Raw genomic sequence first — 23,861 nt, forward strand, 5'->3', positions numbered from 1 at the left:
ATTGAGCTTAGAAGTTCACGTTCACCTCAATCAATGTCAACTAAGGTATCTAGAAAATCATCCAGTATTTCTAACTTCAACTTACTCATTGCGCTTCGAAAAAGTATAAGAGCATGCACTCAACATACAATATCATGTATCCATTGTACCAAATATCCACTCTCTCATTTTGTTTAATATAATTGCTTGTCCCCTTCCTTTAAATCCTTTACTCTATCTTTATCAAGTCATGTGGTCCCAACTTCATACCATGATGCCTTGGCTCACCTTGGTTGGAGAAAGGCATGGAAGATGAGATCGATGCTATGCATCATACTGGTACGTGAACATTAGCTCCATTGCTTCTTGGAAAGCACACAATTGAATGTCGGTCGGTATTTACAATTAAATACAAATTGGATGGATCCATTGATTGATTAAAAGTGCTCCTTGTGGTGAAGGGTTATACACGAACTACAGGACTTGACTATGATGAGACATTCTTCCATGTCGCCAAACTAAATTTTATTCTAGTTTTGATCTCCCTTACAGCTAATTAGTCTTGACCCCTATATTAGTTAGATGTTAAAAATACCTTTTTACATGACGATTTGTCTAAAGAAGTTTATATGGAGCAACCTTCGAGGTTTGTTACTCAGGATGAGAGAGGAAGTGTCTATAAACTTAGAAAAGTAATCTATGGTCTCAAGCAATCTCCGCGTACGGGGTTCGAAAAATTTAATTGTATGTTTAACCTCATTAGTTTTTGTTGATGTCGAGTGGACCACTTAGTTTTTATTAAGCAAAGTGAAAAGGGAATTGTAATCTTAATTGTGTACATTGATGACATAATAGTCACATGCAACGATGTAGTTGGAATTATTGAAATTAAGCAATATATTCAACAATAATTTCAAATGAATGATCTTGGCCATCTAATTATTTTCTTGGAATTGAGGTCCCCCACTCTTCTTCTGGGATTAGTTTCAACTAAATGAATTATGTTCTCTACTTCCTACAAGAGACTGGGATAATGGGGTGCAAGCCATGTGACGCACCAATGGAGCTAAATTACAAGTTAATAGATGACCATGGGGACTTGTTCAAAGACCCTAAAAGGTATCGTTAACTGCTTGGGAAGCTCATCAGCTCATCTATATCACAATCATATGACCAGACATATCATTTGTTTTAAGAGTCGTTAGTCAGTTAATGCATCAGCCTCCTATTCAATATTGGAAAGCTGTGGTTCATATCTTACGATACTTAAAGGGTACTCCAGGATAAAGACTGATGTATAAGTCCCATCTTTGAATCGAGGGATATGCCGATGTTACTTGAGCTGGATCAATGACTGACAGACGGTCCACCTTTAGGTATTGCACGCTCGTTGGAGGAAAACTAGTAACGTGGAGGAGTAAGAAACGAAATGTGGTTGCAAAATCTAAAGCTGAAGCATAATACAGCGCCATGGGCCACACACTTTGTGAGATGATTTGGGTAAGATAACTTTTTTTAGGAATTCAGTCTCTTTAATATGCCATTCATGGTCTTACATTGCGATAATCAAGTAGTGAATCACATCACTAATAATCTTTCATGGAAGAACTAAACATAGAGGTAGATCATACTTTATTCAGGAAAATATTGTAGCCAAAGAAATCGTTACCAGTCATGTTCAATCAAAATATCAACTAGCGGATATCTTTATTGAAATGTTACCTAGGACTATCAGAATACACATTTGTAACAAGTTGGGCATATAAAATATCTATCCTCTATCTTGAGGGGGAGTGTATAGAAAATGGTTATGGGCTTGGGCTACAAGGCCCACTTATGATGTAATATATAAAAATAAAAAAACCTTACGGGTTGTCAATCTAATGTATAAGCCCTTTTTTAGTTTCCTCCAATGCCTCTCCTATCTTTTCTTCTCCCTTGCTATTCTTCCCCTTAGATTCATATGTGTCTATGGTTAGGCATTGTTCATCCACACATTACATATCCTTGATTCTAAAGCAATAATAAGAAAACTATGAGATATAAACTAATAAAAAGAAATAATGAATACAATGTAATGTAGAAAATACATGTTATCCTTAGTATAACTCTTCGTATTTAAAGTGTAACTTGGATGATCCATAAGATGTTTGTGATCAATTGATTTTGGCTTCGTGCCCATTACATACTGGGATGATAGGCGTAGGTACACTTTCTTAGTAATGCTCTCTCCAATATAGAATCTATGATGCCATTAATATAAGAGGGGATAAAAATGAAGATGTAGTCATATGCGTGTTCCGTATACATATCTTTGAGTTAGTGAGTGTCGAGTTGTGTTTATGATAAAGAACACACCACTGCATAATAGAAGTCATGTAACTCCCAAGTTACTACAAAATGAGATGGTCAGTGCTCGACATTACTTATATATATGTTCGTGAAAAGGCTAGCTTAAGAAGTCTTAGATGGGGGGTGAATAGGACTATACTAAATATTCAAATAAAGTGCTGAATAAGTAAATAAATTAGATATCTCAATTGCACTAGTATTGAAATATTGATTCAAACTGATTCGTACGACAACCTTCACCTAAGCAAGTTAGGTAGGACAACCTTATTTCACAAATATTATAAGAATCAAAATCTCAAACTGAGCAAGAGTAAATAAAACTATCTATTACAAACATTCACCACTTTTGCATAAAAGAAATTACAACCATTCACCACAAAAGTAATAAAAACATTCACCACAACACCAAGAATTATAGTGGTTCAATGTGTCAACAACTGTTCTCAAACAACCATACCTACTCTACTCCCATGATTATTAACCACGTAATCTCGACTTTCACTATAAATAAAGTTTTCACAGGGTCACCTTAAAACATAATATAGTTGTGATTTTATCGGGCTATCACAAACAAAAAAACCCCTTACTGAGATTTTCTGGCTTATCTCAGAAAAACCAACTTTGAGATTTTCTGGCTATCTCAGAAAAACCAAATACAAAGTAAAAAGAATACTTATCTTTACCGTAGAACCGCTTTTCTTGAATAATGTAAGTTCAATGTTCAGTCTAATAGAAAATGTCCAGGGTTCTATTGATTTTAATTAGATTTAAAAACAATGGCTACTTGTATTAATTCCTTTAAATCTTAAAAAGAAGAGTATTCTCTCTCTTTTTAAAATCAGAATGATAGAATAAGAGATTAAGAAATTAAATAAAAAATAATAAAAAGATTTATAAGTACCGCTTAATAGCTTGATAATAAGTGATGCTTCTCTCTCTCTCTCTTGAATAAGGACTTTGATAGGTTTGAATTGTATTTTCAAATTGAGAAAGAACCTCAATTTATAGGTAGAAAGTTTATTCTTTCGACTGGTTTAAGGTAGTCTTTGACTGGCCTAAGCACTGGATTCGGTTTCAATAAATTTTCAATTTTGAGCGGGATAAGATCTAACAGATCTTCAACTGGTTGAAGGTGACCTTCGACTGGTCGAACAAGCTCTTCGATTGGTCGAGGAAGTTGAATTTGAACTGATTTTAGTTGCTGAACTTCGAGTCGAGGAACCTTCGACTGGTCGAGGAGTCCACTCGACTGATCGAAGATTCAACAGAAAATCTATTACATTTCGGTTGATGCTTGGACTAGTCCAGAAATTCTTAGGCTGGTCGAGCCAAAACTTAGGTTAGTCGAAACTCAGTCATTTATAAGTATAAAAAACTTAATTTAAATATGTTTTGAAAGCACCTAAACTTAAGGTTTTTCTAGGGTTTAAAATACCTATATGGACTGAACTTTATAGGATTAAAAACTTGTATTTTTCAAAGGAGCTTGATCTTCTACTAGAACTTTCAGTAGATCTAGCTTGGTCTTCTACTTAAGCTTGAGTTTGAACTTGAGTTTGAACTTGATCTTGAACTTGAGCTTGAACTTGAGCTTGACTTGAACTTCAACATGAGCTTGACTTGAAGATCACTTTGCTAAGTTGTTTTGACAAGACAAAATTAGACAAACTAGGTGTAAAATGTGCTTTAAACATAATAACACTTACAATCTCTCACTTTGTCAATTTCATGACAAAACATTTAGTTTTACAAGAATCCGAATGTAGCCTTGTATTCTTGTACTCATGATGTAATGAAAATTGCAAAAATTTGTACTCCCCCTCAAGTTGTACTCTCCCTGTTCATACAACCATTTCAAGCATTCTCCAAGTAATATAACATACCCATTCCCAATTCACATGCATCATAGCATATATTCAAAAACATTCTAATCATTCATGCCATTTGTTTCAACTCTACATTTCAATCATTCGCATACATGCATCATATATTCATACCATATGTTTCAACTCTCTCCCCTTTTTTGTCACAAGTTGACAAGGGAAGAAGGATGGTAACTATCAAGTAAAGCTGTAACGCCTCGAATTTTGAGGGTCGAGCAAAGCTCAACTCCCGAGATCTAACCCATTACTTATGCAACAAAGATAATGATGTTTAAATATTGTCCATATTAATGCATTAAACATAGAGAGATTATACTAAATCAGCATATCATACTCCAGGTGTAATTAAATTAAGCAAGCGAAAGACTTAAGTACGTGTATTTACACATGAGAGTGTTTCACAAACCAGAGTATGGATATGTACCAGGTTGAATATATATAAGTGTTGTTTCAAAATATACAAAATATCAAAAAGTAAATGTCCAACTAGTCTATGTATCCCTGTAATCCCATTGAAGCAGCATGAGGTCTACATAGACCTGTGCAACATAGGAGAACTCTTCCTTCTCATCTACGAAGTTCAACTCTTCTGCATATACATCCTTATCACCTGCATCTATAACAGAGTCTGGTTGGTGTTTTAAAACACCATCCCAGAGTGGGAGTGAGTGATCAACTCAGTGGTACTATAAAGCAAAAGTTAACATGTTATCAATTCAATCAAGCAGTAATGATAAAGCAATGCAACAATCACTTCCTAAATACTCTGGTTAATGTAAGAATGAAGTGCAGTAATGATGCATGCATTCGCACAAAGCTCCCTTACAAGCGACAACATTAGCCATTCGCACATGACAAACTCACTCATCGTGTCCTTCATCTATAAAGGCACATGTAATGCTGTGCATGGTCGTGTTAGCTGGGTTCTTAATTAGGCTTATTCATACAGTAGATTTAGGAAGCTAAGGTACCCCCCTTTAAATTATTTAGCCAAACAAAGGATCCATTTAGGGTCGTCAATCCTAGTTAATTACATACGATAGACAAGTTGTAGGGTATCACCCTAATGAAAAACAGTGGATGAGCAAGTTTAAGAGTTTATACTTGAGGTCACTATGGGGAGGCTCGTCACCTCAGCGTAGGCCGACAGCTCAAACACGGTGTCCCATACCACCATGCCCGGCTCACGAGTTTGGGTTACTCACTGGTCACTATGGGGAGGCTTGTCACCCCAGCGTAGGCTGACAGCTCGACCACGGTGTCCCATACCACCATGCCCGGCTCATGAGTCTTAGCGGATCAAGGTACCATAGTTGAAACGGGCATTTACGTTGGTAAGTGGTACCTTAAATTCAAGAAGGGATGTCCATACATGGTAAACACACAATAGGCCAATCGATTTTGTTGGATAAGTTTGATTGGTATGAGCGCACGCTGAATTAATCGACATGGAGCGCATAAGCACTCCACGTGGCCTAACCACTGTCGACAATCGTTATATGACCCGGATTCACCGAACGTATCAAATGTGGCGAGACTAATTCGGCTACTCAAACGGGAATTGTTACCGACTACTTGGACTACGGTGTAGTCCCAATCTTACTCAGATGTAGCACGAAGATACATGTGATGATCATATAAGCATTTAACGATCAATCCAAATACAACACTCATTTGAGCATTTTATCAAACACATCGAACATGTCGCCAAACACTTGTATTTAATCCATAAATCGCGTAACGATAAATATGATTATATAAAGGAAACAATACATATGAGTAAGGTAAATAAGAATTCTATCTTAATACTCTTAATAGATACAAGTCATCAACAATTTCTCATTCAAACAATTTAACAAACACTTAGGCTACACATAAGCAAATACATAGACTAGGCTAGTTACAACAAGTATTAGCAATTCCTTCTACAAGGGTGTCATCATGCAAATAACAATAATGAATCCTAGCTTAGTAGTCATAACAAGCTCCAATCATGTTTACATGTTCATCAAACATTTCCACAAATACATAGGATGCATAGTTATACAACGGTTCATACATGTGTAATATATTGAAATCGAGGTGTCTAAGACGATATGACATCAATCAAGTCAGAAATAAATTATTAGCTGATATTGAAAGCATTAAAAACCATACCCTAAACGTTTATAGTCCGTACCTTTCGTCGGAATACTTGATTCAAATGTGGTTCAAATCCTACGCTCCCGTATACAGAATAACAGTTACCTAAACATTGAAATATGTTAGCTATTTCATCGTTTAAGCTATTTGGATCCCTAAATCAAGATTAGGGTTAATATTTCTTACCCAAATCATAGTTGAAATGAATCGGTTAGCTAGATGTAAAGGCGATCCAGTGTGTGGAGTAGCAGGAAGTAATCACTGCAGCAAACTCCAAAAACTCTTCTTCCTTTCTTCCCCTTTTCTCTCCTTTTCTCTCTTCTCTCTCCTAAGGTTTGGATAAATTCGTATGGGAGAGAGAGAGGGTGGTTTAAGGGCTATATATAGGCCCACAAGTGATGTCAATGGCCCCAGGGTCATGGTATACTTAGGTTATAGCCAATGGGTGTCTGTTTTTGATAAACAGGGCCCTTAGGAAGGTCCATTACTCACCTACGTTATAGGGCAAGTTCCCTGACTATGGATCTAAGCCAGGTTATGATTTTAGTACGATCAGATTAGTGGATCAACTGTGAAAAACTAGTATCAGATCAACGGTCGTTCTTACTCGATCAAGGCTACAAGTATACAGATATGTGCAGGGAAATTTTCCTGATCCATGGGTGAAGTTCGGTCAGAATCTGATGGTTTAAAGGCTCCAATTTCGCCCGTAAGCGAATGACCCAATTCACTTAAGTTTCCTTTCATTTTCTAAAGATATTTGCGTTTCTTACACACTTCGCTCAGGACTCAAGTTGTGCGTTTCTGGATATTATTTGGGCTCAATTTCTGCGACAATTGTCAAGCCCAATAAGGCAGTCATAACCCTATAGTTTCGTGGTCATCGAACTTTCGACGTGCGGTCCAGGTCCGATTCGGAGTTTCAATGTGCTCCCAAGAGCAACTGGCTTTTGGGATTTCTCCTAGGTTTTTAAGTAGTGTCGAGTTAGTGATTTTGGGTCTTGCCATTTGTATAAATAGTGGCTGGGGCTAAATCCAGCGATTAGCTAGTTTAATACTTAATTAATTCTCACCTAATTTCTATAGAATACAATCCTTATGTATTTTTACCTGAGGTGGTACTCGGGCCTTTGTACGGATTTTCTGAGACGTTACAAAAGCATATGAATAATTACAAAAATATGTAGAAAATCATAAGAAGTAGCATATTAGATTGTCAAAGGGAATATCATCTAAGCAGAGTTAAAAAGAGTTATCACGCAAACCAAGTAAAATTAACGTTATACACCCCAAAATAACTAAAATGCAATAAACTTAGTCGGATCCTGATGATGAAGGAGCAGGCATGGGGGGATCAAGCTGGTGTAAACTCTTGGCGATATGGTGAAGTACCTTTTCATGTACTTCATAGATGACTTCTGAGTTTGAACCACACTGTCCTGTGAGACCTGTAGAGCCTCAACCTTCTCCTCTAATGATTTAAGCCGATCATTAACCTGAGAAGGTTGATAGTTAGGATCTTCAGGATCATCCGACTCATCGAGCTTAGCAAATATATCATCCATAGACGTGTCTTCTGGTGGTGCAGGTGCTTCCTCCTCTTCTTTGTCATCACGTTGATCAAGAAGATATTCCAGATTCATCTTATTCAAATTGGTGTTGTTAAATGGTAAAACAAATTTCGGTACCTCAGACGGAGGAATTGTGACATGATAGTGTAAAGCAATACACGTTATGAGATAGGTAAATGGAATAGAACCATGACTAGGATGAAGACGAAACTGGATAATGAGGTACCATATGAGAGAAAGAAGATAAACTTGTACACCAGACACAATCGAATGAAGTATACGAGTCATGAAGGGAATAATTTCTGACTTATTCCCGGACCCAGGATAGACATTAGATGTAAAGATCCGATGTAGGACTCGATATTTGGGGACCACTTGGTTGGAACAAAGCACATTATCGGATTGCCATTCTGTATTAAACCAACATAGTTTCTGTGTAATCACTAACCGTTCGGTATGAGTCCTTTTAACAGTTAAATTTTCAAGAGGAATTCCATCCTTTGCAACGACAATCTCAGTTAATGCTAAGATAAGATAATGATTTACAATGAATGTGTTTTCTACAAATTTAATTGTAAAAGTAAGGTTTTCGAGAGACACACATCACAAATCGATGTGTACATTGATTGCGCTATGGAACTGTAAGCCGTTCCACCCCAACCAAATATACCTTCTCATCCGATACTTGTAAGAAGAGGGATAAGTTTGAATCGAGCAATGTGAGCTAGATTAACACTATGCTCAATAATTATGTCCCTTGAGTGGAAATCCTTAGGGTGCTCCGAATCTTCTTCAAGGCCCCTTAAAGTTCTCACATTAGATGGAATCGACCTAGATGACGAGCTACCACGAGCTTTGTGTGATGCCGTTCTCTTAGTATGATGCTCCATTTAATGATTGCTTAAGAAATAACTAAAGAGAGTAATGTGATTGTGGATAGATCAAAATTTTCACAAATCTCTCACCAAAAAGTGTTTGAAAACAAGAATAAACCCCAAATGATAGATTAACTAGCAAGGAAGAACTCAAATCTACAAAGAAATTGAAAAATGACCACTTATAAGCAAGATTTGAAGTTGGGTTCATCGAGAGGGCCTCTAGTTAGTCGAAGAAGAAGGTGAAAATGAGATGAAAAAAAGTGAATTTTCACTTTTAAGGGTGAATCTGCGCGGTCCTCGACCGGTCAAGCACATCCTTGACTCGTCGAAAAACCCAAAAAAAAGAATTTTTACATAATTTTTTAAAATTTAATTTTATTATCATTTTATTATTATTTTATGTATTTTATTAATTATAAACAAGAAATTAAAAAATGCATAAATAATTAATTAATAACACACAAACCAATATCACGCTTTAAATTTAAAAATCTATTCCTTTTGAGCGGTTTGGTCAGTATGTCTGCAAGCTACTTCTCAGTTTCAATATATTTTAACACAATACTCTTATCTTTAACTAGTTCTCAAATATAATGGTATCGAATATCGATATGTCTTGTACGAGAATGTTAGATTGGATTTTTTGTAATATTAATTGCGCTCGAATTATCGCAATATAATGTCATTGTAACTTGCGCAATGCCATAATCAACTAACATTCTTTTCATCCAAATGAGTTGAGTGCAAGCATTACCGGCTGCAATATATTCAGCTTCAACAGTTGAGCGTGATACGGAGTTTTGTTTCTTACTGAGTTATGAAACTAAATAGTTCCCTACGTAGAAACATCCACCACTGATAGATTTCTATTGTCAATATTTTCAGCTCAGTCTGCATCAATATATCTAACAATTTATACGGATGTATCATGCGGATACCAAGTCCTAAATTAGTAGAACTTGCGACATATTTGATTATCCGTTTAATAACAATTAGATGTAATTCTTTAGGATTTGATTGATATCTTACACATATTCCAATACTAAAAGCAATATCAGGTCTACTAGCAGTTAAGTATAAGAGACTACCAATCATGCTTCCATATAAATAGGAGTCTATACTTTTACCTGATCTATCTTTTGAGAGTTTAAGAGTTGTATTCATTGGAGTATCAAACTTATTTCAATTTTCAAACCCAAACCTTTTTACAAGGTTCAAGGCGTATTTGGTTTATGATATGAATATACTATCTTCGTGTTGCTTAACTTGTAATCCAAGAAAGTAGTTTAGTTCACTAACTATGCTCATTTCGAACTTGAATTTTATCAGATCTACAAACTCAATGGATAAGTTAGTATTTGTAGATCCATAAATTATATCGTCAACATAGATCTGAACTATTAGAATATGACCATTATATTTCTTGACGAATAAATTTTATCAACACTACCCATAATGAGTTATGACTAAGTAAAAATTTAGTCAATTTTTTATACCATGCCCTGTGAACTATTAGAATATGACCATTATATTTCTTGACGAATAAATTTTATCAACACTATCCATAATGAGTTATGACTAAGTAAAAATTTAGTCAATTTTTTATACCATGCCCTGGGAGCTTGTTTCAACCCATAAAGTGACTTTTTAAGACGGTATACATGATTTGGAGTTTTGGGGTCCTCAAAACCCTTAGGTTGTTTAACATAAACTTCCTCATGTAAGTCACCATTTAAAAATTCACTTTTAACATCCATTTGATATATTTTGAATTTCTTATAACATACAATTGAAATAAATAATCTTATGGATTTAAGGTGTGTAACTGGTGCAAAGGTTTCATTATAATCAATATCTTCTATTTGCGTGTACCTTTGTACAATCAGTCGAGCCTTATTTATGATAATATTACCTAATTCATCAGTTTTATCCTTAAAAATTTATTTGGTCCAATTATATGTTTATCAGAAGGTCTAGGAACCAAGTACCACACATCATTTCTGATAAATAGATTTAGTTCTTCTTGTATGGAAATTATCCAACTTTCATTAGTAAGTGCTTCATTTACATTGGCCGGTTCAATTTGGGAGGTGAAATGAATATAATTACAGATATCTTCTAATTGTCTTCTTGTTTGTACACTAGTACTAGGGTTACCAAGTATTTGATCAGTCGGATGGTCTTTGGCTGATCTTAATTCAGTTTCAGTTGATTTTGATGAAGAGTTAGGTATATCAATTATATTGACTTCATCATTATCTAGATCAGGAGTGGGTGTGATTTGTTGATCATTAATTACCACATTTGTAGATTCTTGAATCATGCTAGTTCTTTTCTTAAGAACTTAGTAAGCACGGCTATTTAGGGCATAACCTAGAAAAATTCCCTCATCACTCTTGACTTCAAATTTTTCTAAATTTTTTTGGTCTCTTTAAATGAAGCACTTATAACCAAAAGTCTTAAAATATTTAATAGTGGGCTTTTTTTTTTTATTAAACCAAAGTTCATAAGTTGTTTTCTTTTTGATTTTCTAATATAAACTCGATTTATAATATAACATGCAGTTTTAACAGTTTCAGCCCATAAATTTTTTGATAGTTTCATTGTGTTTAACATTACACTAGCCATTTCCTGCATAACTCTATTTTTTTCTTTCAACAATTCCATTTTGTTGAGGTGTTTTGGGAACAGAGAACTCATGTGATATATCATAATCATCACGATACTTCTCAAAATTGCTATTTTCGAATTCTGTGCCATGATCACTTTCAATTTTGATCACAGATATCTCTTTTTCAGTCCGAATATGTTTTAAAATTCTTATGACTTCATCAAGAGTATCTAATTTCTCTCTTAAAAAGGCTACCCAAGTATATCTGGTGTAATCATCAATAATAACCAGAAAATACTTCTTTCCACCTCTACTCTTAGTTTTAGTTGGTCCTACTAGATCCATGTGGAGTAGTTCCAATGGTTTGGCTGTGGCTAAGGAGTTCACTTTCTTGTGACTACTCCTGGTTTGTTTACCAATTTGACATGTGCCACATACTTTTTCTATCTTTTTCAGCTTGGGTAAGCCACGTAAGTGATCTCTTTTGCTCAGCTTATACAGATCTCTATAGTTAACATGTCCAAGACGTTTATGCCAAAGTTTAGTCTCGTTTGTTTGGACCATGTAACAAGAATGGTTAGATGAGCTAGAGTTATCGATAATATAGCAATTTTTAGAGGTCCTACGACCATTTAATATTACATTACCCTTCTCATTCATTATCTCACATCCATGATAAAAAATTTCACACTATGTTTGTTATCATAGATTTAAGATATGCTTAAGAGGTTGTATTTTAAACCTTCAACATAAAGCACATTTTCAAAGGAAGGAAGGTTAGGAAGTTGTATAGCACCTTGGCCTGTTATTTTGCAGTTACTTCCATCACCAAAAGTTACTGACTCGCCATTAACTTCTTTTATATTCATTAATATTGCCTTATCACCTGTCATATGTCTTAAGCATCCACTATCCAGGTACCATTTTAAATGGCTAATGGCTTTGAAAGCTGTGTGGACTATAAGACACTTAACCTTTGGAACCCATTTCATAACGATTCTAGGTTTAGGAGTGACTTTTGAGTTTCATTGTATTTGAGAGTTAGGATTTCTCCTTTCTTTATAAACTCCACAAACATTTGAGTTGAATTTCAGAAGCTCTTTAAGTAGCTCCACTATTTTTTCAGCTAAGTGAGATCTATTATTCTATTGATATTTATAGCTAATGGTTTATTATTTTTAGGAACTTGAAAGGGTTTTGAGTTTTTGAAATCATTATGATTAAAATCTCTTAAAGTCTTACCGTTAGAGTTAGAAGATTCTCCTCTTACAAAAATAGGAGTAGAATCCTTGGATTTTGAAGAGTTACCTTTAATATATAACCCAGACCAGATTTGTCACCACATTTTCCAGATGAGGTTAACAATTTTTCAAGCTTTTGGTCACCATGGGTATATTTCTAAGTGTCCTTTAAACTCAAAAGGGAAGAAATTTCAAGTTTTAGTTTTTCATTTTTAGTTTTGAGATTTTGCAATTCAAAAGATTTAGAACTTAAATCTAATTTTGTTTTTTTAAAACAACCTGAAAAATGAGATTTTTTTTAAGCTGTATTTTCAAGTTCTTCTTTTAATTTAGCATATTTCTCTTTTTGAATCTTCAGTTTGACATTAATTTTACAACTTTCTTTGTATAGGGGATTATAAGCATCTGGAAGGTCATCTTCATTTTCATTTTCACGGTTACTCCCGAGATTTTCATAGTCAAATATTGTAACGTCTCGAAAAAATCCGTATAAGGACCCGAGTACCACCTCAGGCAGAAATCACCCAGGACCAAAACCTTTAGAGATTAGGTTAATAGTAGCAAGTGCTAAACTAGAGTACTTGTGAAATTAGCACTGGTCACTTTAAATATGATCTGCAAGACCTAGACCGTGCAGCATCATTGACACTATGTTACCCTGAAATCTAGAATCCATCCCTAAACCGGTTGCTCTCGGGAGCACACTGAAACTCCGTATCGGACCTGGACCGCGCCTCGAAAGTCCGATGACCGTAAAACTAAACAATTATGACCGCATTACTGGACTTGACAACCCCCTCGAAAATCAAGTCCTAATAGGGTCCAAAAATGCACAACTTGAGCCCGGAGCAAAGTGTGTGAGAAACGTAAATATCTTTAGAATGAAATTCGAATTTAAGTAATCTGTGTCATGTCGCTTGTGGGCTAAATATAAGGATCCAGACCATTAGATTCAGACCCAAATACACCCTTGGATCAGGAGAAATGTCCCACACATGTGGTGTACTTGTGGCCCTGATCGAGTGCCGGTGACCGTTAAACTGAAACTGGTCCGCCACGGCTAATCTGCAAACCCAATCGGAAAGAAAACTCAGCCTGACCTAGATCCATGGTCAGGGAGCTTAAGTCCGACCGCACGTGAAAAAGGGGACGCCAGAAGTGCTCCGATGGGCTGAAACAGACGCCCTTTGGATATAACCTAAGTATACCTTGGTCCTGGGGCCATTTCCATCAGTCCTGGGCCTATATAAGGGCCTTAAATTCTCTCTCTCATATTCCATACGAATTCTAAAACCCTAAGAAAGAGAGTAGAGGAAAGGGAAAGGAAAGAGAGAAAGTGAGAGAGTGAGTTGGATTTTCCTCCTGGGATTCGATCCCATTGCTCCTCGGGTTTAGCTACCGCTTCTACATCGCTATTCCGGCGATTCTGACTCTGTACTTAGGTAAGAAAACCTAACCTTAACTTGTCTTAGGGTTTTCAACTAGTGTAATAGATGAATTAGCTAACCTATTCCCTATTATAGGTTATTGTGGTGCCACAAACAAAGACTTAGCTTTTAAAACTGAGTTCGTTACGAGTCTACCGGCGAAAGGTGCAGACTATAAACGTATAGGTTATGGTTTTCAAGGCTTTCAATGTCAGTTAATGATTTATGACTGACTTAAATTGCTATCACATGCTTAGATACAATGATTCCTGCAGTTTACAGATATATATGAACTATGTTGAATATAGTGTATTTTTGTGCTTGTTGAATTGTCTGAATGAATTTGAAATTATGATTAGTACCTGTATGATCGATGTTTGGTAATTCACGATCGTTGTATGTGTTGCAACTCCTATGCGAAAGGATTTACTATAATATACGTTTTAGGTAAATTAATCTATGTATGTTGGAATATGTAGTCTAAGTGTTTGTAGAAATGTCTGAATGATCAAGCATGTAGTAATTGTACTTTACATGGGTGTTGAGATGAGATTCTCAACTACCTTAATGATGTGTATGATTTTTCTCCATGTAACTTATATTCTTTGTCAGTTTTACTTAGGGACTGCATATGTGTGAATTCCTGTTTAAGTTGAAATCCATCAAATGCTCACATGCTTGTACGATTGGAATTGTTGATCCATTACTGTTCTGATTATCTTGTATGATTATCTGTTATAATTGAATGTGTTTAGGACTACGGAATAGTCCATGCAATCTGTAATAGGCATTGAATAGGTGGCTGAGGTTGATTTCGCCACATAGGACGTGATCGATGAATCCGAGCCTTACTTAGGATGTCGGCAGTGGTTAGGCCACATGGAGTGCTTATGCACTTCATGTCGATCCACTCAACGTGCGCTCGTACTAGTCGAGCTCGTCAAGTAACCCGATTGACCCAATGTATGTTCACCATGTATGGTCGCTACTGCTTGAATCTAAGGTACCAAACTCACTAGTGAAAATCCCTTTAACCATAGTACCTCAATCCGCTAAGACTCATGAGCCGAGCATGGTGGTATGGGATACCGTGGTCGAGCTGTTGGCCTACGCTGGGGTGACGAGCCTCCCCGTAGTGTCCAGTGAGCAACACAGCCTCGTGAGCTGAATACGGTGGTATGGGACACTGTATTCGAGCTGTCGGCCTACACTGATAAGGTGACGAGCCCTTTGTAGTGACCTCGAGCGTACGCTAAGACTGCATAGAGGCGATGAGCCCTTACGTAGCAATAAGAGTACATATTAGGCCTACACTGATAAGGTGACGAGCCCTTTGCAATGACCTAGAACCGTAACATCGTATGAGACTTACTAGGATTGACGACCCTAGAATGGATCATTGTTTGGGAATTGATATAAGGGAGGTACCTTAGCTTCTCAATCCTGCTGTATGAAAAGGACTAATAAGAACTTGGTAATCACGATCATGCACCGCACTGCATGTGTCGTTTGGCGTTGGGCAGAGCACTGAGGAAGTGACTGACATGCGCGACCGTTAGATGAAGATCACAGAGGGAGTACAGGCGAGGGCATGCATCATTTATACATACCATTCCTACATTAATCAGAGTACTTAGGGATGTTTGATTGTATTGCTTTATCATTACTGCTTGATTGATTTGATAACATGTTAACCTTTGCTTTATTATTCCACTGAGTTGATCACTCACTCTCACGTTACGGGACGGTGTTTTAAACACTAACTAGACTCTGTCTTAGTTACAGATGGAGACCTGACTGATGAGGCAGAGACGGACTTCGTAGACGATGAGGATGCCTTCTCATATATGCAATATTCAGCCGGGTTCATATAGACCGTTCTGATTGGCGGGGCTTCGGGGTTATACTTGTAGTGGACTATTACCTTTTTGAAAATTTAAAATTTGAAACAATACATGTAATTATTGACCTAGCAATGCACACATACTTTGGGGACTTATACTGGTTTATAAAGTTATACATATTCATTTCAGTCTTCCGCTTGCGTATTACAATTATCCCTGAATTATGTTTGCTGATTTGGCTTAATCTTATTCATATTTTATGCACTAATAAAGACAACATTTAATCATCATTAAATATGTTGCATAAGTGATGCGTTGGAACTCGGGAGTTAGACTTCTACTCGACCCCCGATTTTCAGGGCGTTACAAGTTGATATTAGAGCATGATTTGGATTAAACTAGACCTGTGTTATGGTCATACGACGTACGTTGACGCATTTAGACCTAGGTGGGTGCGAGAAAAATGTAGAAACAAGCTTTGGTTGTCCAGTTTCGCCAATTGGCGACATTTATCGAAAATGATTATTGAGATCGGGTTTGTGCACATCCGTGATCGCTTGAGGTGACCTCGGACCACTTCTAGACCATCAATCGATGAGTATAGACCATGATTGGCCTAATCCTAGCCTTCAACAATCGAGAAAATACGAAGTTACATAAGAAATTACTCGAACTGACTCGAAACGACTCAAAATGGAGTCGAGGGCTAAACGAAACAATTTTAGGGGGACCCAGGGTGGGTCCCACATGTTTCTGGGGTCCAGGGGGCAGGAGGACCTCAACCCACCGACGAGGCATCGCCGGAATGTCCAGAAACCAGCGAGGACCTCGCCAGTCCCGAGGCCTCGCCGGCTAGCGGGCCTGGCCAGGCCGACGCTCCTAGGGCATTGTATGGCCTGCTGGTGTGTGTTGGGTTGGATTGAAACCCTCCTAACATGCCTCCTCTTCATAACCTACCCCTCCAGGCTCTCCTTTTCCTTCAAAAACTTTTATATCTCTCTCAAATCTCTCCTCCATCCACCCATTTCATCATTTTCCTTCAACACACATACCCCTCCACCCTTTACATCGAAACCCACCTTCCATCTTATTTTTCCCATTTGTTGAGCTTACAAATCCTCTTTGTAGCTCAATATTCCAAAGCCTAACATTCCCTCTTCTATTTTCTTTATTCCTTCTCATTTTAAACACACAAATACCATTGTGTGCTTCAACAAGCCGTGGGAACCCATTCAACCATCCCATTTCCCTAATTTCTTCCCTTTTCCATGGCCTTATTCGAGTTTGTTATGGCCATTTTCTTAATTCCCATGCTTCTTTCTCTCATGGGGAAGAAGAGGACTCCTACGGATGAGGCCAGGCCTAGTCGCCCTACTCGTTCAAGGAGGCCTAGAGGCACCGCCACAAGTGCAAGTGTTGATCGGAAGATAAGGACCAAGCGGGAGCTTGATTCCCAGGCTCCCCTCGAAAGGATTCTCCTGACGGATATGTCCCATGGGAGATTCCAGGGTCACAGGGTCCTCTTTGAAGCTCATGTGGATGAGAGGCTCTTTGGGCAATATCTGGTGATGGACCGCCTGGTTAAGGCCAGGTGGAGTCCTTTGTTCGAGGGTGAGTACCGTGCAAATGTGGGCACAGTCCGAGCCTTCTACGCTTACATTCGAGAGCCTACGCTGGAGCCCTTGCAGTTCAAGATCCTAGTGGGTAGAGATCGGGAGGCCATAATTGATGCTGGGTTGATAGCTCAACTTATGAAGATGCTGCTTAGCGAAGTGCATGCAAGCGAGAAGAATTTGAGGAGCACACGTGAAAGGGATCGCCGCACGCGATTCCTTTGTGGACAACTGACCCATTGGAATCCAAACAATAGCCTCCTAGCGACCAATATGACGGACGACTTTCGCCTGCTCCACCACATCTTCACGTACAACGTGTACCCTAGGTGGAGCAACAGCAGCGAGTGTACCCGTCTGACGGTAGATTTCCTATACCAAGTGGGGCAGGGAGAGAAATTATGCGTACCTAGCACGTTCTGCGGCAGATAGTTCTTACCACACGCTCCACTAGAGCGTCTGATTCACTCCCATTTGGCTGACTCATATACAAGATTGCATGTGAGTTTGACAGACTTAGGGCGGAAGTGCCGGTGCCGACCCATTACATTAACGAAACTACTCTCAATCAGATGAAAATTGGGCCACTGCAGCGATAAGCCCGACTCAATGAAAGTGAGGACGAGACGGCCAGTGAGGATTATGAAAGCGAGGAGGAAAGCAGAAAAGAGATAGAAGAAGAACAGGAAGAAGAAGTGGAGGCTTAGGACACGGATGAGAGCTCCCCTCCTACGGCAGCGGAGCATGACCCTAATCGGGCTGCTAGGGAAACCCGTTTAGTTCGACTTGAGGAGGGCCAGGATGCTCTGCCACAGGAGATCATTGATACCCGGGCCCTCGTGAAGCACAAGTTTAAGAAGGTGACTCGCACCTTGAAAGCTATCCTGTGCTGCCTGCAGGATAAGGGCGCCCCTCCTCCATCGCCAGACTCAAATGTCTAGTCATCCATGCCGTTGCCCAGTAGTTTGTTTTGTTGCTGTCTTATAATGTCTGTGTTTTAATGTTTAAGAGCTTAGTAATATCGTAGGTAGAAAGTGTGTTTGCGTTTGTTAGTTGTCATAATGTTTGCAGCTTTACTTATAATAGCTTATATGTGTTCCTTGTCATGATTCATGTAATGTGTATTTCATGTATTGTGACAATTTTGGTAAATGAAATGAATAAATTTCTTTAAGCTGTGTGTAAATGCTGTGTGGTTGAGGTTATGGGCATGCTGAATCTGACCTGGGTTGCACCCTATGTTGTATATAGGGAATGCCACCTAAGGCCACACGGAGTACGGCATGGCTCACTCTTGGCGATTCGTTTGACGGGGCACCTCCCCTAAACGATAGCCATACGGACCCCAGTTCGGGCCCGTCTCCCTCTGACACCATGCTGGACTCTCAGCCGGCCACTGGCCCCACCAATGGGCTTACACCTGTTGTGCCACCGGTTCTAGAGCAGAACCGTGCGTCCTCTTTGACGCCATCTGTACCTCAATCAGCTCTCCCTACTGATAGGTTGGAGCAAATGATGTTGTTGATGCAGCAGCAGCAGCTACAGCAACAGCAGCAGCAGCAGGCACAACAGCAGTAGCAGTTCTTGACCACAATGGCGGGAATTTTTGCCTAGAGCATGGGTGTGGCTCTGCCTGCTCCATTTACACCCCCTACTGGGAATGCAGGTGCCAGCGGCCACTTTGAGTGATTCCAGCGCTTACGGCCCCCTACCTTTGCGGGTACTCACAGACTCGAGGAGGCCGAGTATTGGCTTGACCGCATCTCTAAGATGCTAAAGCCGCTGCACTGCACAGAGCCCGAGCAGGTGGAGTTGGTCACCTTCATGTTCAAGAAGGAGGCGAGCTTATGGTGGGATAGTGTCCTCCATACTATTGCGGTTGGACACGTATGGATGTGGGCAGATTTTGAGACCTGCTTCCACCAGAAATACTATCCCGTTACCTATCGCCACGAGAAGGAGAGTGAGTTCCTTCGTCTTCTACAGGGAGGGATGTTAGTGGCAAAGTATGAGAACAGATTCACGGAGTTGGGCAGGTATACCCTGTTGATTCTGACAGATGAGCTGATGCGTATGTGGCATTTTTCTGAGGGCCTGCGACCAGATATTCGCTTGAAGATGTGCTGCGCTAGCATACCTAGCTATTCTGAGCTAGTAAGCATGTCCATGAGGGCTGAGTAGGACAGGGACAGGCAGTCCCGTATGCGAGCACCGATGGCTCCTAGGCCGCGACCAGAGATTCCAAGCAGACCATTCCTCGGGAAGAGACAGCGGGAAGATTCATGGTCGAGGCTGATGGCTTCACCTGCCCCTGTGAGGCGACCTGATGTGTGGTGTGCCTACTGAAAGAGGCCAGACCACACAGAGGTGAACTGCTTCACCAAGATGAGGGATGACGGCTTCTCACCACCCCAGAGGGTCAACCGCTAGCTTCCCTAGGTTATATCGACACCACCTCTACGCACGGTACTAGCTCATCCATCATTCTGGTCACCCGTACCTCGATCTAGGCCACCTTAACAGCCTATGGTACCTCAGCCTAACCGTTTTTAGTAGGCTCGAGTGCACTCACTTACAGCTGAAGCATCAGAGGTAACACGTACGCCACCTATGACTTTTGATGTTACGACACATATCCAAGGTACTCCAGTCTTTTTATTAGTGGACACTGGGTCCACTATCTCTATCATATTGTGCGCAGTAGTTAAGCGGCTAGGGTTGGAAACTAGTCCTATGGTTGGGGTGAGAATCCTTACCGCCACAGGGACTTTCTCAGACGCTACCAAGATCTGCAAGGGGTGTTCGACAGATGTAGGGAGTAAGACATCGCTCCTCGACTTGATTGTCACCCCATTACATCATTATGATGTCATTCTCGGTATGGATTGGCTCACAGAGATGAAGGCAGAGATCGACTGCGATTGTAGAGTGGTGACAGCTTATGGACCAGAGGGCACGACCTTTACTTTCCTGATGCAGGTCAGTTGGCCCTATCACATTGATTGTTATGCTTCCATGCTGGAGGACGCTCATGGTCCAGCTCTTGAGGGCACTCCTGTGGTCCAAGAGTTCCCAGACGTGTTCAGGAAGATACCTGGACTACCCCCTCAGTGCGAAATTGATTTTACCATCGACCTAGTGCCAGGTACGACACCTGTATCTCTTCCGACCAATTGCATGGTTCCGTGTGAGATGGAGGAGCTGAGGAAACAGATCGAAGATCTATTAGATGTAGGCTTTATACGACCCAGCGTGTCTCCATTGGGAGTGCCCGTGTTGTTTGTAAAGAAGAAGGATAAATCTCTGCGATTATGTATTGATTATCGCAGATTGAACCAAGTGACGGTAAAGAACAAGTATCCTTTGCCCAGGATAGATGACCTGTTTGATCAGTTGAAGGGGGCAAAGTATTTCTCGAAGATTGACCTGCAGTCGAGGTATCACCAGTTGTGCGTCAGGGATGAGGATGTGGAGAAGACGGCCTTCAAGATCAGTTTTTAACACTATGAGTTTCTCATAATGTTGTTCGGCCTTACGAACACTCCGGCTGTGTTCATGGACTTGATGAACATGGTGTTTCAACCATTTCTGTTCCGATTCGTCATTGTGTTTATTGATGACATCCTGATATACTCTAAGAGTCGGGAAGAACACGAGGAACACCTGCGAGTAGTCTTGGATACTTTAAGGAAGAACCAGTTGTTTGTACAGTACAAGAAATGTAACTTTTAAAAAAAAGAAGTCAAGTTCCTGGGACATGTGGTGTCCAAGGAAGGGATAGCTGTGAACCTCGCTAAGGCAGCCGCAGTTCAGGACTGGAAGCAGCCTGGTTCGATTTTCGAGGTGAGGAGTTTCCTTGGTCTGGCAGGTTACTATCGACGATTCATTCAGGATTTCTTGAAGATAGCTAGACCTTTGTCTCAGTTGACATGGAAGGATCTAAAGTTCACCGGGAATGAAAAGGCGGAAGCAGCCTTTCAGGAGTTGAAAGAAAAGTTGACGTCTGCCCCTGTGCTAGTATTGTTAGAGCAAGGGGTTAAGTATACGATATACACGGACGCGTCTCGCGTCGAATTGGGCCCTGTTTTGATGCAGAAGGACAGAGTTATTTCCTACCTGTTGCGACAGTTGAGGAAACACGAAGAAAACTACCCTACGCATGACTTGAAGTTAACTGCCATTATCTTTGCCTTGAAGATTTGGAGGCATTACCTCTACGGAGAGGAGTTCGAGCTCTTTTGCGACAACAAGAGCCTCAGATACATATTCACTCAGCGGGACCTGAATATGAGGCAGCGGCGATGGATGGAAACCTTGAAGGACTTCAAGTTCGAGGTTTCTTATCATCTTGGTAAGGCCAACCTTGTGGCTGACGCGTTGAGCCGCAAGAAGGCATTGGCGTTTGCTGCTCCGCTAATGCTGGTAGAGTGGGACATGGTAGAGTTTGTGCGAGACTTTGAGCAGAAACTTACGGTGGAGCCGTATGAGGGCATCGCACATATTCGAGTATAGCCCCTCATTGATGATAGGATTATCGCAGCTCAGGCAGACGATGAGCTGTTGGCGAAGATGAGAGAGCAGGTTAGTGTAGATGAGGACTCAGAGTAGAGAGTTGGCACGGATGGGGGCTTACGTTATCATGGCCGCTTATACGTCCCAAACCTCCCTGACTTGAGGAAAGAAGTTCTTGAGGCCGCTCACGATTCAAGGATGGCTATGCATCCATGCAGTACGAAGATGTATCGTGACATGAAGAGGTCGTACTGGTGGGACAACATGAAGGCCCACGTAGCAGATTATGTATCGCGTTGTCTCACGTGCCAGCAGGTCAAGGCTGAGCATTGCCGACCTCCTGGTTTGCTTCAGCCCATGCCCATAGCTGAATAGAAGTAGGATTTCATCTCTATGAATTTCATCTCAGGGCTACCGAAGACAAGGAAGGGGCATGATTCCATTTGGGTGATTGTGGACCAGCTGACAAAGTCGGCTCATTCACTCCCTATCAGAGTTTTGAACTCTGTAGAGGAGTTAGCCAGGTTGTACATCAAGGAGATTGTACGTCTATATGGAGTTTCCTTGGAGATCATGTCGGACCGAGACACGCGATTCACATCTATCTTCTAGACTCGCATCCAGGAAGCGATGGGTCTAAAGTTGAAGTTCAGTACCGCGTTCCACCCATAGACTGACGGGTAGACGGAACGAGTAAATCAGATTCTAGAAGATATGTTGCGGGCCTGTGTGCTAGATTTCAAGGACAGTTGGGATGACTATCTTCCTTATGCAGAGTTCGCTTACAACAATAGTTTTCAGGCAAGTATTGGCATGACTCCCTATGAGGCCTTGTATGGGCGCCCCTTGCAGAGCGCCGCATTGCTGGGCAGAGGTTGGTGAGAAGAGCTTGATTGGTCCAGAGTTAGTTCAGGCGACTTCAGAGAACATCGACATTATCAGGCGCCGGCTTCTGATAGCGTAGAGCAAACAGAAGAGCAATGCCGATATGAGGCGGCGACCGCTAGAGTTCGAGGTCGGAGACCATGTGTTCCTCAGAGTTTCCTCTACGAAGGGAGTCCTTCGGTTTGGCAAGAAGGGGAAGCTTACACCTCGATTCATTGGCCCATTCCAAATACTTGATCGAGTGGGTGTGGTGGCGTACCGCCTTGCTTTGCTCACACCACTTGCGGACATGCATAACGTATTTCATGTATCTATGCTGAAGAAATATGTTCTCGATCCTTCTCACATTATCAAATGGGAGCAGGTGTAGTTGAGCGAAGACGCTACTATATACTGCGACCATGTGTATCCTAGACAGGAAGGAACATGTGTTGCGCAGCAAAGTTATTCCACTTGTGAAAGTGCTGTGGACGCATCACACGGAAGAAGACGCTACTTGGAAGACAAAAGCTAAGGTTCGAAAGAACTACCCTCAGATTCTTGAAGAGTACGAAAAGGTACTAATTTCGAGGAAATTTTTTTTCTTTAAGGGTGGTAGATTGTAACGTCTCAAAAAATTCGTATAAGGACCTGAGTACCACTTCAGGCAGAAATCACCCAGGACCAAAACCTTTAGAGATTAGGTTAATATTAGCAAGTGCTAAACTAGAGTACTTGTGAAATTAGCACTGGTCGCTTTAAATATGATCTGCAAGACCCAGACCATGCAGTGTCTTTGACACTACGTTACTGTGAAATCTAGAATCCATCCCTAAACCCGGTTGCTCTCGGGAGCACACCGAAACTCTGTATCGGACCTGGATCGTGCATCGAAAGTTTGATGACCGCGAAACTATAAAATTATGACTGCACTATTGGACTTG

Source organism: Magnolia sinica, chromosome 17, assembly GCF_029962835.1.
Source record: "Magnolia sinica isolate HGM2019 chromosome 17, MsV1, whole genome shotgun sequence".
Taxonomy (NCBI): domain Eukaryota; kingdom Viridiplantae; phylum Streptophyta; class Magnoliopsida; order Magnoliales; family Magnoliaceae; genus Magnolia; species Magnolia sinica.